Raw genomic sequence first — 9006 nt, forward strand, 5'->3', positions numbered from 1 at the left:
AGTGAAGGAATTAGAAATGGACATGCATACATATATGGTGGAAGTGTAAACTGATACTTTTTTTGGAAGGACAATTTGACAGTTTTTGCCAAGATTAAAACTGAGCATACACTTTGACCTGACAATTACTCACAAACACTTGCTTAAGTGCTTTCAGGCATTCACTAATGCCTTACTTATAGTAATAACAAAACTGGAAACAATCTAAATATCTACAATAGGGACTATCTAAACAATCCATGGCACACTCATATAACCGGGGTACTATGTAGGCATTAGAATGAACATGGTACTGTTACACTGAAATGTTCTGACATGGAAGGATGTCCTGGACACACTGCTGAATAAAGCAAGTTATAAGGAAAAAAAATATATATATATATATATAAAATATCCAATTTTTGTAAAAGAAAAAATCCCTATAGATATGTATGTTTTGATAACACAGAGAGAAAACAGCATGGAAGAAACAGAAAACTATTACTATTATTAATAGTAACAGTCATCCCTGAGGTGCGGGAATGGGAGTTGAGAGAAACAGGTTCTTTATGAAGTTCAGATACTTTCACATCATTTTGTTCAGTGAGTAGTATTCATTTCACAATTTAAGAAATTTCAAAATAAGCTAATATAACCATTTTCCAGGGCTATCATTTGCAATAAGGAGTGTTTGGTAGCATGAGAATGCATTACAAGGATCATTTATGCAACCGTTTCCTAGTGTTTCTCATGTCTTGTAGAGCTGCAATATAAATTTCTGTGCATGCAGTGTATGTGTGTGTGCAGTGTATGGGTGTGTGAGTGTGTATGTGTGCTGAGGCAACATACCTAAGGCATAGACTTTTAGAGTCTCCTTTTAGTGGAGATAACTTTGCACATATCTTTGAGACAGTTAGCTTGGGTCAGGCCCCAAAGAATGATGCTGAGGGCTCATTTAGGGAATGACGATGACCTAAGCCTCATTATCTGACTATAAGCTGGAAATACTAGCCCAGAACTGGTCCCTTAGGCCATCTGTTACATAATCATTTTGACACCAATTGAATATCCAAAGGGCTTGGGACAGACTCACAGGCAGTAGGAAATGTTAGAGAGTGATAGTTTGGGGTCTGTCAATCAGTTTTCAATCACATTTTTTCTTTGGTTTGTCAATTAAGCTCTAATTGTCTATTTCTATGGACAATATTACTCAATTCTTCATTAATATGGAAGGCTTCCCAGAGAAGATTGTCTCCTAAGAGTTGCAAGCTTCCCCATGCTGCCACAAGGCCATAAGGGAAGTTTCTCCCTAAGAAACAAAGGAGTTTTAAGTCCAGCTGCTTGTGAGCTTAGCTGAGAATGGACTGGACTTTTCTCTCACATCCACTTAAATCAAGGCAAACTTCTGGAAGACGAGGGTTCTGAGGTGGATTACGTATTCAAGCAGAAGAAGGTCGGTTGAGGACTACAAGAGAAGAGGCTGATTTAAGCTCTCTTGCTCCTACTGTGCCCTGCTCAAACTTCCTTTTTTGTGTCTCAATCATACGAGATTACAATGGATCACTCATGTTTAAAAGCCTAATCAAAAGCCCCATTTCTCCCAGGAAGGAGACTCACTTTACTATGAAAACCATAGTGAAGCAGAAAGACAGGTAACAGTGGAACAGATTCGGCACTGTTCTCCCTAACAGAGAGCCTCATGCCCAATATATTTAACTTAAGCTGATAAAGGGGATACGTGTTGAAGTGATGGGCTTCAGATGCTGTTTCAGTTCCTACCAGGCATACTTACACACTTCCTTCTCATGAATAAGTTCAGTGGAGCAGAGAATGCCCCGTCTTGGACCAGTTCCACATTGTGCTTCTTTTGATGCAGCCAAAAAGGGGAACTAGAGAGAGGGCTTTTCCTTCAAATGCAGAGCCAGGGTCCACCTTGGAGGTGGCTGCGAATGGCCCAAAGATGGTGAGGCTCACAGTGGGCGAAGGCAGGCAGACAGCTCCTAACAAGGGCAGAGATGTCAATGGTTACTCATAGGTCTCCCAAATGTGGCCGCAAGGAGGGTTAATTACCCCCCTTTCCTGCCACTCGGCTTTCTCCAATGTGTCAGCCCATGACACGGATCGCTGATTTTCTAGAAATATTCCCTGGCTTTGCAGGGACGTTCCGTTCAACAAATGGCATCCAATTTGCTCACGGTCCCTGGAATCTCAATTTCCTCAAAGGATTTTTCATCTCAATCCAGCTCGTGTGAAGGTTTTTTCCTTCTTCATTTTTCAGCAGAAGAGAATAGGCAGAGCCTGCTTTACTTTTTTTTTTCTTTTTCTTTTCTGTGTTATTCTTTTTCATAAAGTGAAATCCTTTGCTGAAGAGTCTGAAATTTGGGGAAAAATCCAGCTCATCTGTCAGATATTTCTAGAATTATGTAAAATGGAATGAAATTTGTACAGTTCAGAACAGGAAATGGAAAATAACTAATGTGTCATGTGTTCTATGAGATGAAAACTATATGATAATCAGAAAAACAGCCCCAAATTCATTGGCCTGATTCAAAGCTCTCCTTTTATCAACTCACACATAAACCAGTAACATTCACTTTCTTAGATTCGTGGCAGGGCCACATTTGGGCTAACTCGCAATCTCTTCAGATTATAAGCACCTTCTCAAAGAAATGACAAGAAAGTATCTTGTTTTGTTTTTTTTTTAATTCAAGACACTTATGTTTTACTTGCTCTGTTCTGCTTCCTTCTAGGAAAAGAAAGAACAGCAACAAGGAAAAGATGTATCTCATGCCTCCCATGCAGCCCATCTTCCACTTTTTTCTCATTCCAGCCAGTGCAAAAGGCAACTTGAAACTTTCAGGGCCCCGTGTACTCAAGCTGTTGGGAAGAAAGCAGACAAAAAGACTTAGAACAGATCTACTGGATGGAGACCAGATCAACCGATGGAGACCTCTTATCTCAGGCTTCTAACCTACTGGGGGGCGGGAAGGGCTGGGGGAATTTACATGTGTAATAAGCACTGTTTTCCTGCAAAGAAAGAAAAGGCCTCTCCTGCCTTGCAAAGACTGTGGAGGAAAATGTAAGTGGACTAACATACATTCCTATCCAACGCTAAGGCTAAATCCTTACAGGCAAGTCATAGGAAAGAAAAAATAAACTTTGAAATCCTCATTTCTAAGGGAATTAAAGTTGATTTCTCAAGAGATTTTCTTTGGGAGAAAGGGAAACTGGGGTTTGCAAAATGGCCATTTTGGCAAACAAGATAAAAATAATAGGCAGTGACCCAAACAATTTCTGAAACCAAAGTCAACTGATCTTAGCTTCAAGACTACCATTATTTTTAATCCTTCAGGGATGGGGCAAGCATTGATCAGTGTTTCGCCTGTGTCTCATGAGATCTATAAGGATTTTCAGTTTGGCTACTTATGTTGGAAAAGACAGATGTGATTAGCAAATGGATGTGATGTAAGCACCTGAATGGTTCAGACATACTCCTCTCACATGAAGTCCCCTGTGAAATGGAAATTTTAAATGGACCATTTAAGGAATATTGGGCAAACTTAAGTAGGTAATATGTTCACATTGCATCACCACGCAAAAGACCACCCCAAAAGCACCTATCATTCCTAAAAATAGGAGAACTGCATTTCCAGTCTCAGGAGTGGAAAGCTTTTTGAGGCTTAGAACACAGAAGGTTTGCTATCGATTATATCCAGCCACAGGTCATTTCCATCGACTTTAGAGCTGGCAAAACTCTTCCAAAGGGGGATTTGAAAATATTTAAATAATTCAAGAAACACCATATTTCAGTCTGGGATTAACACTGGATGGGAAGTGAGTTCAACAATCTTTTCAGCAGGTCCAACCTAAATATTGAGTATAGAGAACTGGATGGAATACAAGATGATCATTCTGGAGAACTGAATTGTCCTTGGGCCACGATGTGAATGCCACCACTCTTACTTTAAATATTATGAAGTTGGCCAGATAATTTAAAATCCATGGTTTCAAATTAAGAGTATGTAACCAAAGCAGAACTGGTCATAGAGAATAATTTATGCTATCAGCCAGGATTTGCAGGACCGGTTTGCCGCTCTACCTCCTTCCTGCTCCTTAAACGACAACTAAATTTTCCTGGGACATGTTCATAGCCTTCAAAAGACCTGGGTTCTGATGACCAGATCCCGTCTGGGAGTTTCTGGCCCTTCTTCAATCACTCAGAATGTCCATCTCTGTCCTCTGAGAGTTACCAGGTTCCCTCGAAGCAAATCATTTCCATGAACAGCTTTAACACAGCGACTCACCCCAGTGAGGTTCTTCCCGAGCCTTCTTTAATAAGCTTATCCCCCAAGTCTCCAAAGGAGAAAGATTTTTCTTAAACCACTGAAATTCAATTTATCATAATCACATATGGCTCTCAGGGGGGATTTCTGAAGCCATGGTTTTCTGGTCTCCCCATGCAAGAACCAACTGGATTGTTTTTCTTGTACAATGGTTGGGTGATTTGGTGAACAGTAGCATTGCCTCATAACTCAAGCTGGCAAGAAAACGGCTCTTAGGTTTTGGTTTTTGTTTTTTCTTTTTTTTTTGCTTTTCTTGGGTCTCAACTAATGGTATGAGCAAAGAGAAAAGTTGGTGACGAGAGAGCAATTAATCTCTTTTGGCGTTCCTGTCATCTGTGTGGCCTCCCTGGCTGGGCTGAAGAACATCAGAAAATGAATCTCTTTATAAATAATCACTTTTGCTTTACAAGATCCTGAAGTCCTGCCTTTATGTTCTGTATGGAGCTATAAACCTAGAAGAGTTCCCTCCCCAGGTCTCTGTTAAATTTCTCTTTATCCCTTTAACTTTTTCTTTTGGGGGGAGGAGAACAGTTCAAGACATTTGTTGGGGCTGCAGCAATAAACACGAGTGAGCATTGCTCAGCAAACATGCCGACTCTTACACTTGCAAAGAGCCAAACTGTCCTTAATTTTTCAAATTATACTTTGACCCAGTTAACTGGAGTTATTTCGGCATTAACTCTCTGTTTGCTTCACACAGGCCGTTGTGCCATTGAACTTGCACTGGCTCTTTTACAGGTTACTTAGAAATGTAGCCATTGACATATCTGGGGGAAAGCCAGGCTCCAACAAGAAAACAACAAAGAAAACAAAAATTCTGAGACCAACGCTGCCGAGCTGGGGAGGGTGAGTGGGCTTTACAGGAGTCTAAGAAACACGTAAGATCCTAAAGAAATGTACCCATTAAGGTGCCTTCGTAAAACAAGCATTCACCAAGTTCATTTGCAACAAGGGAGGGGATCAAGGGCTCCTTGCCTGGCTGTGACTGCAAGGGATCTGGGCCGCCAAGTGTCAAGGCTCTGTCCGTTCTCAGAAGAGGTCTCCTGGGTAGAATAGAATCAGAGACATTCCCAAAGGAAGGCTAAAGGATGGGCAGGTCAGCCAGCTCTTCATGCCCCACAGTGTTCCTTTAATCCTTCCTAGAGGCTTCACTACCCTTGTAATCTTACATGCACTATTGTCTGTGGGACAGCCCCCAGGGTAACAATTCTCTTTTGGACAAACAGTAAGAGGACACTGGAGTCGCAGGCCAGAGTCCATCAGCTAAAATCCTCTCCCCAATCTACCACCCAACAAGAAAAGCTCCATTCACTGGCGGTGGGCTGGCTCTGAAAAATGGCAGCTTCAAGGCCAGGGTGTCTCTGGTCTGAGTTGAGATGCCTTCGTCGCTATGACGGACAAACAACGACTGGAGTTTGGTTTGCAAAACACCATGCTATCTATCATTTCCTTTTGATTCCCCACAACAACTCCACCTTCAAAATGGGCATCCTGGAGCCCAGAGAACTCAACTGCCCATTCTCGTAAAGTTAGTGGCAGGGCCGGCAGGAACTAGAAGGCAGGCTTTCCAGGCCCTGAGTTCTGGCAATACTGCGTTGCACCCTGAGCTTAGCGGGTCCAACTCTGACCCCAGTGGTCCGGGCCAGAAAATGAGGCAGATGTCCACAAGGAGGACAGAGGCGCCTCCAGCCCCTTCTGCTCTGTTTCCTTAACTTGAGTACCTCGGAACCACCTACTAGTCCAGGGCACTTCAGCAAGCAAGCAAGCAAAAAAGACTCGGGACACAGGCGATCACTAAGGGGACTGCAGAACCTGTTAGATGGCTACCCAAGGGGCCTCCCCGCAGCTCCAGAGCCTGGAACTAAGCAGGCCAAGCGGGAGTGGCGAGTTCGAATCCGGAGGGAGCCGACCCCCCCCCCCCCATCCACCCACCTACCTTGGTGCAGCGCCCTGGGCCCCACCTCCAGCCGGGCCGCGGGCAGCTGGAACAGGGAGCCGGCTGGGGTGGCAGGTTCGGGGAAGTTTGTGGTGCCGTGGGGGAAGACGGCCCACCTGCGCAAAGGCTGGAAAGGAAGAGTGGGAAAGCAGGCGCCAGGCACCTCTCACTGACCTGGCCACCGGCCTCCTCCGTGGTCCACGCGTGCAGGCGTTCCAAGCTCCCCGGGGCGCTCCTCCGAGGTCTGGGATTCGCAGGTTGTGGCGAGAGCTAGAGTGCGTGCGAGGGGGGAGGGGGGACTCGAAAGTGGGTGGGAGGAAAAACATCACCGCCCTCACACCACGAGGGAGCAGCGGTTCGCTCGGCTCCCGGGGGCAGAGCCAAGGCGCGGGTGCGGCGGCCCGGGGCCACCTGCCCGCCCACCGCCCGCTCCCCAGTTGGCCAGCGAGGCCGGCGGCTCGGCGCGGGCGGGAAGTCCGCGACCACGCAGCAGCTGCAAGCCCGCACCCCCTCGCCTCCCGGACACCGCCGCTTTCTCCCCTATCCCCCGACCCGAAAGTTAAGAAATCGGGAGAAAGCATGAGGCTCAGCCGGCGACTTTCCCATCACGCAGCGCCAGCCGCCCCCCCCCCCCGCCCAACCCCCGCTCCTCTGGCTAAGCGAGCGTTGGGGTCTTAAAGGGACCGCACATCTCCTCCGGCCCCTCCTCCCGCTCCGCGCTGGAGGCGCCTAGGAGCTCCCCGCCGCTTGCTCACGGCCTGATGACCCCGGCTGCCCTCCGACTTCCCTGCTGGAAGCCCTCAGCCCCCTCTCTTCCGGCACCACGGCCGCTCTGCGTGCACCTGGTCTGGTCCCCAGCCGGCGCGCGGGACGCAGGATGAATTGGCCTCGAAAATGATGCCCTATAGCAGGCTGCTGATCATTTCGGGGTGTATCTCAAATCCACATCGCGGCTAGTAAAGTGACAAAACGTTGGTGCCCTTCAAGGCAGGATGGCGATGAGTGTGTGTCTGTGGAGGGACAAGGGACGACTTAGAAATCTGCTTTCGTTCACCAAGAGAGTTCCTAAGACCCAGGGAAAGGGTCTCCAGTGACTGTTAGGTGTCTTGAAGAAAACTTGGGAGTGGCTCACCAAGAACCCATCCGTGAAATCGCAATATCACTGCTGACCCCTTGGTGAACCCGAGATGGACTAGTCCAGATTTGAGTTTATTCCATGAGCAAGAGGTACAAATTATCAGAATTCTCTAAGGGCCCGAAAGCGGTGCCTTGACAGACAGTACCCATTTATATTTTGAGCTCCTAAATTTAAAGGAGAGCTGCAGGATTTTTTCAAGGTGGAACTGCCTTATATTTGATACTCTTAACATCAACATGCCACTTTATGGCTTACAGAGTACTTTCCTATGCATCATCATTACTTTTTAAACTTTCACAACAAACCGAATGATCTGTCCGTGGCCTCAAGTGTTGAAGTTGGCAGGAACTTCTGGACCATTCATCTCAACCTCTTCCTGTCACAGAAGAAACTGATGGAGGAGGGAGCGGGAGACCTGATGTATGGAAGGCCGCGCTAGATAGATTTGACCTTCCAGTTAGGATTTCCTGACTTTCAACCCACTGCTCTCTGGCTGTTATCGCCAGTCTATAGATGAGGAAACTGATGCTCAGAGCAGTTGTGCTTGCCAAAACCATATCATATATCACGAAGAGAGAACAAAGGAGAATGAAAACAAAAATAATTATCCCTGGAAGTTGTCTTTTTTTTTTCTTTCTTCACAAGTGTTAATATCATCCAACTAGCCCTGAATTGCTGGGGATGTTTATTTCAGTGTTAACAAAGAAAACTTGGCCCTTTCTGAAATGTTGCCTTCAGGGCCCAAAATGTCTAGCTCCATCCTGCTACCTAGGTAGCCACACATTACCACATGCATTCAATTTGTGCTATACTATATTAGTTTGAACTTGCTGATTTGTTGCCTCATAACCATTCTCATGCCACTTAAGGCACTGATGTTTTGTCTCACTATACTGAGTTCCTCAAGGCCAAGGACTGGTTGTTTAATTTCCTTTGTATCTGCATCCCCCAACCCCCATCATCACTCCCAATGTGCTTAGAGAGTATTCAGGAAAATGGGTGTCAGGGAACAGACGGGGACAAGCATAGATCCCAGTATTAAAAATCCGTAGACTCACTGAGATTTAACAACTCATCTATTTGGCTACAACCACTGGCTCCCCTCGCTTGATGTAGTATTCTGATTACTCCATAACAAACCATCCCCAAACCTAGTGGCTTAAAAGCTTCCAATGATTTATTATGATCAAATGGTTCTTTTCAACTGGGCAGTTTTTGCTCAGGATATCTTGTACCCTTGGCAACTGTATAAGGGGGTGCTGGAATGCTCTGAAAGGTTCTTCATGAGTGTAAATGCTGCTGGTCCTTATATTCATTCCAGTCTTGATTTCTGAATTGGGAACTCCAACGTGGGTCCTAACCTAGACTTCGTACCAGGTCTTTTTCAAGCTGAACTGATGATTATCTCTATGCTTTATTTTTCTCTACTTATTAAATGGGGGATCAAGCATAGATCATCTCATAGTCATTCTTAAGAAGTTTTACTTTGAGATAATCATAGATTTATATGCAATTGTAAGAAATAATTCACAGGGATCTCAAATACCTTTCACTCCCAATGATAACATCATGTATATCTATAGTTGTTGTTTAGTCACTGTCCTGTCCTA

At 45.3% G+C, this 9006-nt stretch overlaps 1 pseudogene; it reads right to left on the bottom strand.

Moving 5' to 3' along the window:
- Window positions 1-2297: 2297 nt before the first annotated feature.
- LOC107132039 (uncharacterized) lies at window positions 2298-7592 on the bottom strand (annotated as a pseudogene).
- Between the last annotated feature and the right edge of the window lie 1414 nt (window positions 7593-9006).

The sequence above is a fragment of the Bos taurus genome, unplaced genomic scaffold (genome assembly GCF_002263795.3).
Source record: "Bos taurus isolate L1 Dominette 01449 registration number 42190680 breed Hereford unplaced genomic scaffold, ARS-UCD2.0 Leftover_ScbfJmS_1814, whole genome shotgun sequence".
Lineage (NCBI taxonomy): Eukaryota > Metazoa > Chordata > Mammalia > Artiodactyla > Bovidae > Bos > Bos taurus.